The sequence below is a fragment of the Phocoena sinus genome, chromosome 7 (assembly GCF_008692025.1).
Source record: "Phocoena sinus isolate mPhoSin1 chromosome 7, mPhoSin1.pri, whole genome shotgun sequence".
Lineage (NCBI taxonomy): Eukaryota > Metazoa > Chordata > Mammalia > Artiodactyla > Phocoenidae > Phocoena > Phocoena sinus.
The window spans coordinates 115,149,300-115,158,270 of NC_045769.1; positions in this window are offsets into that span (position 1 = coordinate 115,149,300).

The following is an 8,971-nucleotide window of genomic DNA, read 5'->3' on the forward strand; positions in this document are numbered from 1 at the left end:
TATCTGAGCCAGACCTCTTCCTGCCGGAGCCCTGGTGGGCTTGCTGTGTTCCCACTAGTTCCATCTGAAACTTGGAATGTGCCTTTGCTTGGAAAGTATAGGGTGAAGGCTTGCTTCGACTCCACTGTGGTTACTTCTTGGTTAAGTCAGCCTTTGTGACCTGGCCTTGGGTTCTAACCACATCGGATCATGTGATTTCCCGGGAAGAAAACACATGCTGTGTCCTAAATAGCAAATTCCAAACACACTGTTGGAAAACAGCTTATTTGTGAGTTAGGAAAGTCTGCCTGAAACGCTTTGATTCCGTGTGACAAGAAAAATAAGCTGGGCTCTTTAGCGTGACTGCTGGGGTTGCTGGTTTAAAATAGCCTAGAAGCAGCGGGGCCATTTCTCACCTTGTTCTTCTTCAAGGGCATTAAATCGCACAGGAGTTTGTGACTGTGGTCTGATGAAGATGTCCGTGGTGCAGCGGGTAAAGGCTGGAGTCGGGTGATGTGCATCTGGTACTGCCCGTGTCCTTGACTAGTTGTGTGGTCCAGGGTGAGTCACTTTACCTCTCCAGGCGACTGCTTCTCCATCTGTAAAATAAGGGGGTTACACAAGAGGGTCCCCAAGCCCCCTTCTCAGATTCGATGAAACGAATAGCCTCTGGTGCGGAATTACGAATGAGGGGCCTGCTCAGAAATCGTGTTCCTTTCTTTTACTTCCTTTGTAATTTTTATCTCTTGGTGGAGGCGTTCTCTTTTAGCTGTGGCAGAAGAGGAAAAGGGAAAGTGAGGTTCTTCTGCATTAAATGGAGCATTTAATGATGGATAAGCAAGAAGACGTGATCTCACGTTGGGTATTTGGCGAATAGATCAGCAGATCCTGGCATCCGAGTGACAACCCGCATTGAAAAGGGAGGAACTTGGCTGTCCGGCCCCTTCCAGCTGTGAGAGCTTGAAAGGGAAGCTGTAGGGGGAATGTCTTTCATTTTCCCCTGGAAGCTGGGAGACCGTTCAGCTCAGCACTGCCAACTGTATGATGTGGGCACGCCTGTAAATGAAGCCTTTTTCCTTGGACCTCTTTCAGGCTGCAGTCTCCCCTCTGGCACCTCCAGCCCCTTGGAAGAAAGCCTAATGTAAAGTCTGGGTGCAACTCAGACCAGCCTGGGAAAGAATTCGCTCGATAATAGCAGGAAGGCCTTGATATGTCTTCAGTGGCCTTTTTTTTGTTTTTAAAGCTAGGATTTGTTTTGTCTACTTGTTTGTTTTTGCCCTATCTCTTTCAACAAAAAAATGGCTTACAGCAAGGACACAGCAAACTGTTCCTGGGAAGAACAAAAATAAAAATAGAAGTAGAAATTCAGGCCCAAGGAAAATAGCAATAGAAAATCATTATGGGGTGAACTCGGGCCCACCTCAGCTGGATCCAGCAGACTGAACACAGAGCCCCAGACCCTGGGCAGGCGGGAACGGGGAGCCCGGGCAGGTGGGTGTGTGGAGTCACACGTGGGTAAATCTTATGTGGGTCCTACAAGAATATAGGTTTTTCCAGGAGGAGTGTCAACAGGGATTCTAAATGCCAGGAACATGGGCATTTTAGGAACTATGCAGTTTATTCCTTTTGCTCCAATTTCAGATAAAGATTCTGCTTATGACTCCTGTCTCCAATCTGAGCTGTCTCAGCTCTGTTGGGGCCACACCTGTGGATGTGGAAACGTCCTTAGCAACAGCAGAAGGAACCAGTTCAGAGGGCGGCCAGGCAGGTAGGAGCACAGACAGGAGCTTCTGTTAATATGTGCCGGGCACATCCTCCCTTTAAAGTCTGGGGCAAAGGACAGCCATGGGAGAACTGGGTGAGATTCAAGGGAGCTGTGGCTTGAGACCAGACAAACAGCTTGTCAGCAGCCGGGGACCCAAGGAGAAGCTCTTGAATACCCTGGTACTCCATCAGTACCAAGTGACAGATAGTTATAAGCAGAGCTGGCTCCGTGGGCCTGTGACCTGTGCAGTCACATGGGGCCCCAGGCTCAGAAGAGCCCTGTCACTGTCTCAGAAGTCTTCCTAACTTTGAACAAGGGACCCTGCATTTTCACTGTGCGTGAGCTCCACACACTATGCAGCCAGTCCTGAGTATGAGAAGGGCCAGCCAAGGCGGGTGCGTAGCCTCCCTCCTGCCCCGAGGCCCATGGTGCTCTCTGTGAAGAATCCAGTTCAATTGCTCCTGTGTCTTCCTGCCCCTAGAACTGCCTTTTTGTTCCCCAGCTTCCTGCTTCAGGCCTTGGCTACGTTACAAGTCCCGCGTGGCTCTCACTGGGCTAAAACCAAGGTGTCTTCTAGAGGCCCTGAGGGGAGAATCCGCGTCTTTGCCTTTTTCAGCTTTAGAGGTCAGCCACACAACTTGGTTCCCAGACCCATCTTCAAGGCGTCAGGGAGAGCCTTCAAGGGCGGGGGAGCCCTTCTCACAGGCATCACTACGGCCTCCCTCTTCCACTTTCAAGGACCATTGGGATTATGTCGGGCCCTCCTGCATAATCTCCCCACTTAAGGTCAACTGACTAGTGGCCTTAATTCCCCTTTGCTGTACAACCCAACGCATTTGCACTTCTAGGTATTGGGATGTGGACGTCTTTGGTGGCGGAGGGGTGACTATTCTGCCCACGTCACTGTATCTTTATCCTTCTTTCTTCAACCCTTGGCATGCTTTTTGCCCAGGGCTTTTTTTTCCATGAAGCTCCTTCATACGAGCCTTAAAGAGAAACTGATGCAAAAAGGAAGGGGAGAAAAAGGTGGGGGGGAGGGATAAATTAGGAGTTTGGGATTAACAGATATACACTTGTGTATACAAAACAGATAAACAACAAGGACCTACTGTACAGCACAGAAACTATACTCAGTATCTTATCATAATCTATAATGGGAACAGAATCTGAAAAAGAATAGATAGATATGTATACATGTGTGTATATACATTTATGTGTACACACACACATATAAAACTGAATTACTGTGCTGCACACCTGAAACTAACACGCCATTGTAAATTGACTGTACTCCAATAAAAATTAAAAATAAAAAAGGGGGGTAGGGAGGGGAAGGAATTGGTGAACACTTTGACAGCCTCTCAATTCACGGTTTTGCATTTTGCTATTCCCTTCACCATCTCCATCTCTTTTTAGCGCTACAGTGTCTGACATATTCCAAGATCAACAAAATTTTAAAGCTAAAAAAGTCACTTATGAGAAGGTGGTAGGAATTATGTTCATTGAGCAGGGAAAACAACCAAGGCCCTAGGAAAGGCCTTTTAGAAAGAGAATATAAGAGAGACGCTTGAACAATTGCATTTCTTTTTTTCTTTAATTTTTTAAATTGAAGTATAGTTGATTTACAATATCATGTTAGTTTCTGGTATACAGAGAGTGATTCAGTTATACATACAAACACACACACATATATGTATATTCTTTTTTAAATTTTTTAATTTTATTGGAGTATAGTTGATTAACAAATGTTGTGTTAGTTTCAGGTGTACAGCAAAGTGATTCAGTTATATATATATATATATATATATATATATATATATATATATAAAATCATTCTTTTTTAGATTCTTTCCTCATAGAGGTTATCACAGAATATTGAGTAGAGTTCCCTGTGCTATACAGTTGGTCCTTGTTGGTTATCTGTCTTATATATAGTAGTGTTTGCATGTTCATCCTAAGCTCCTGATTTATCCCTCCCTCCCACTTTTGCCCTTTAGTAACCGTAAGTTTGTTTTCAGTATCTGTAAGTCTGTTTCTGTTTTGCAAACAAGTTCATTTGTTTCATCTTTTTAAAATATTAGATTCCACACATGAGTGATATCATATGATATTTGCCATATATATTCTTTTTCAGATTCTTTTCCCTTATAGGTTATTACAAAATATTGGGTATAGTTCCCCGTGCTATACAGCAGGTCCTTGTGAATAACTGCATTTCTGTCTTTCACTTCAGAACGTGAAATGTATGCTCTGGACAAAATGAATTGCCCAAGACCCTTAAATTTCCCTGCAAAGTCACCATTCCATTCCTCCTTGCAAGGCCAGGCCCTCCCTTCCTTTGCTGGGTGAGGGGCTCCGGGGTAACTGCAATTTTGCGCTTGTGTATTCCTTACCCGGCTGGGTTTTGAGCATTGCAAACAAGAACTCTAGGGCAGATTGCTCAAAGAGGCTCCTGGCTTGGAAAGTGCTGCCAGCTGGCCTCGTACCCGTATCTTTGCAGTAAATTTCTCTCAAGCATATGCACACACAAATACGCCTTCTGTGGAGGGCGATGAAATAGTCTTCACCACGGATGCCGGGGGAGAACGTGCTGAACCATGAAACTGCGGCGATGCCTTTGCGTCTGGGTATGGTGCTTCGCGGGGCAGAGTTTGTTACCACCGTCCCTGTTTCGTTCGTGGATGCATCCGCGCATCTGGGACCTGGATGCTCCGTCGACTCTAGGACAGGCCTCACCGCGGGGACAGCATGTTTTTGCTCCGCACCATCGGTCGGGGCGCCTGCCTGTTGGGCCGCCCAGCCCCTCGGCCGCAGGGCTGTCACTTCTGACCCCCAGCTTCTCCCCTGGACCTGAGACACAGGGAAAGGCTTTGCCACTTGGAGGTCACCCTGCAGGATACCGGGGGCGAGCCCGGCTGCTGCCAGGGCGGGGAGCCAGCGAGCGGAAAGCCCGCCCCTCGTCCAGTGGGCGACGAGCGACGAGCCGCTTCCAGCTGAGCGTGGTGGGTGCTTTCGGAGCAGCCGCTGGGGACACCCTGGGGCAGCCGGGAAGGCCTCCAGAGGAGAGGCCCTTGGGTAGAAAGGAGGAATGAGTGGGGACTGCCAGGGGCCAGGGGATTCGTGCAAAGGGACACAGGTTCAAACCCCACCGTTGCCACCCTGAGAGACACTCGTTCTCTTGGTCTCTTCCTCCAGGGAAGCGTGATCACAGCCTCCCTGCTGTAGGACCCTAGAATTCCCGGCAGTGCAGCCAAAGTCCCAGACAGCCCCCCGACCAAGTGTAGGGGCACACGTTCCTGGCTCTTCTCTGCGCTCCTTCCCGCCCCGGCGCCTCGTCTGCTTCACACCCGCCTCCCGCCTGGGGTTTGCGCAGCAGCCCTCGCCCGTGTGTTGAGTCCCGTGGGCCTCAGCCAGGGCTCTACCTGGACCCACACCTGGACCCACACCTGGACCCACGACCAGCAGCCTCGGCTTGCCTTTATCGACGGGCCCGCAGTGACCCAGCCTGGCAGCCGGTGAGGCCCAGGGCGCGGAGCCGGCCGGAGGGGACGAGCGCGCATTCCGTGAGCCACCCGCCAGCTCCCGCTGCTTTGGGGAGGTCACCCACGCGTTGTCCCCACCTCCCTTCTTCCCCGTGTCTCGCTCAGAGCCCTGGGCGGAGGATTCATGAGCTCGTGTCTCAGAAATGCTTTGAAGATGAGAAGCCCTTGAGCGTTTCCCCAGCAGCCCTCAATTTACTTCTTCAGCGCTCTCTCTGGGTTGTCAAGCCTTTGTAGTTATTCTTATAAATAGCAATCTCTGGCTGCTTCCATTTTTACCACGGCTGCCCTCCTACAGCAGACCAGCCACGGGGCTGGATATGCCCCATCCCCCTTCTCTCCACACCCTTCCACTCCTGCAGACCCCACCCTCACTGTCCCTTGTGTGCTCTCAAGGTCACCCACCTCCCTGGTGCCCAGCCACTGATCTACCCCAATGACTCCCAGGGTCCCAATATGGTGACCACCACCCTCCAGCTCAGCCACATATACCTGCCTTGTTTCCAGCCCTGGGCTCAGAAGCACCAGGCTCAGTCATGCCCCCAGGCCAGGAGAGAAGCCGCGTCATAGAAACTGGAAACCGAGCCTGGTGGTAGGCCTGACCAGCACACGGCTGATCGACGGGCACTCTTTGAATAAGATATTTAAATCATGCAAAAGCGTAGGGGGAGACAAATAGCGTATGATATCGCTTATATGTGGAATCTAAAAAAAAAAAAAAAGATACAAATGAACTTATTTCCGAAACAGAGATACACACAGAAAACAAACTTACGGTTACCAAAAGGGAAAGGGGGGAGGGAGAAATTAGGAGTTGGGGATTAACATACACACACTACTGTATATAAAATAGATAAACAACAAGGACCTACTGTACAGCACAGGGAACTCTACTCAATATTATGGGTAGAGTTTACCCTTCTTTAAGGGTAGAGAATCTGAGAAAGAATAGATGTATGCGTGTGTGTGTATATATATATATATATATATATATATATATATATATATATATATATAACTGAATTGCCGTGCTGTACACCTGAAACTAACACAATATTGTAAATCAACTATACCTTAGAAAAAAAATGTATGGGGAATAACTTAACAAACCACCTAGCTTATGACAGGAAAAGCTACCTTTATGTCTATGGACCTCTTTTATTTCTCTCTCCTCTTTTATTTACTATCTCTCCCAGAGAAAACCACTATCTTAAATTTGGTGTCTGGTATTTCTAGGAAAGTCCTTACACTTTGGTTATATATGTATATATATCTTAATAATAATAGTATTATTTTGTGTGCTTTTAGACTTTAGATAAAGTTAATTTACGGTACGTATCCTTATCAGATTTACCTACTGACATTTTAGTCACATATTCAACACACTAACTTTGCTTCTTGATGATTCAGTAATATCTTTTTGTCATAGTCTTTTTTTAAAAATTCAATTTATTTATTTTAGGCTGCATTGGGTCTTTATAGCGGTATGTGGGCTTCTCATTGCGGTAGCTTCTCTTGCTGCAGAGCATGGGTTCTGGGCACGCAGGCTTCGGTACTTGTGGCATATGGGCTCAGTAGTTGTGGCACATGGGATCAGTAGTTGTGGCTTGCGGGCTCTAGAGAGCAGGCTGAGTAGCTGTAGCACACGGGCTTAGTTGCTCCGCGGCATGTGGGATCTTCCCGGACCAGGGCTTGAACCCATGTCCTCTGCGCTGGCAGGCGGATTCTTAACCACTGCGCCACCAGGGAAGCCCCTGGCATAGTCTTAACAAGAGTCACATTGACCAATGACATGACAAGAGGGGGTGATGGGAGCCCTGTAGGCTGCAGGAAGGAGTATTTTATCACTGACGTTCTTTAGAACTGCTGGTACATGCTGGTAACAAAAAGCTGACTGACTTTTAGTGGTGTCTTAGCTCAGGCTGCTGTAACAAAATACCACAGACTGGGGGGCTTAAGCAACAGACATTTACTTCTCACAGTCCTGGAAGCTGGAAGCCCAAGGTCAGGGTGCCAGCAGATTCAGTTCCTTCTTCTGGGCTTTTCACTGTGTCCTCACATGGCAGGGGGAAGGGAGAGACAGAGACAGAGACAGAGAGAGGGAAACAAGCTCTCTGTCCTCTCTTCTCATAAGGGCACTAATCCCATCATGCGGACCCCATCCTCGTGACCTCATTACCCAAAGGCTCCACTTCCAAACACCATCGTACTGGAGATTAAGGCTTCAACTTACGAATCTTGGGGGAGGGACACATTTCAGCCCATAGCAAATGGTTTTATTATTTGTTTTTAAGTTCTTTACAGACAACGCACCCCTTACTGCCTGCAGCAGGGAGCAGAGTTCAGTACGCAGCTGTGGCATCCAGAGATGTCCTGGGAGAGGAAGCAGTTTGTGTAAGGGGCTCTGCGGGGGGTGGGGGCACACACAGGTTGAGTCAGGGGCTCAGTATGGCTGTGCCCCCTACTGTGAGCGTGTGTGACATCTTGTGACATTTCAGATTAAAAGACACCCAGGAAACACTTCTACCAAATGCAATGTGTGGGTCTTGTTTAAACCTTAGTTCAAACAAACCAACTGTAAGTAGTCACCTTCAGAGCAGCTGGGAGAATTTGACTGTGTTGGGTAGTGCGCGAGCACAGGGAACGTTTGCTCCTTTCGTTAGGTGTGTTAATGTGTGAACACAGGGGGGAGCAGCTTGAATATACTTGTTATGTAAGAAAATGTCCTTATTCTTGAGCGATACATACTGAACTCATTTAAGCAACACCAGGAGGGCTGGGATTTTTTTCCCACAGAAACAAAAAAAGATGAAACAAGTATCGTTGAGTGGCAATCATTGTCAAACCAAAGTGATGGGTGTTTTGGGTGTTTGTTGTACTGTTTCTCCGAGTTGGGATCTAGCCAGCGGGCAAAACCCACTTGAATATTTAAAGCAGTGGGACTTAGGCGAAGTACTGGTCACACCGTGGGGATGGGAGAGTTAGGGTTAGGGTTAGGAAGCCAACAGACAACCGAGATCAATGCCAGCAGCTGCCGGTCCCGGGCCAGAGAGCAACACAAAAAGGTGGCGTCACTGGGCTCAGGGGTTGGGGTCACTGAGCAAAGTGGAAACCTCAGCAGGCCTTCTGGGGACACTGGAGCCACGGTGGAGCTACAGTTGCGGTGGGGACAGGACCCGAGGTCAAAAGGGAGAGGAAAACCCCTGCTTTTCCCTTCCTCCCAACCCCGACTCTGCTGCCAGGGTCCCTCAGCCAGGCTCAGGCTGCAATCACAACAAAGCCAGCAGGGGTCACCGCCGCCGGGACCCAGGGCAGAGCAGGGGTGAGCAAGTGGGCTGGCTCTCAGGGCAGACAGGGCCAGGGCCTGCACAGAATTCCCTTGCATTTGTGCATGTTTTTCAGAAGAAAAGGAAAAGAGACCTCTCCCCTAAGCATTGCTGGCACAAGACCTCTCCTGCCCTAGTGAGCTCTGGACGGCAGGGCTCCTGGGCCACAAGACCATGAGTTCTATTTTAAGACACCTGCTGTAGCTCAGATTATGCCTTCCTGGCAAATAAAGCAAGAACACCCCTGTGTCATCATAGCCTGTCGACGAGGACCCAGAAAGACTCAGCCGCTGTCACCGCAGGAAACTGTAGATGTATTTTCTGAGCTTTGGGAGGCTGTGAGATTGGGCCCAAAGCCCCGC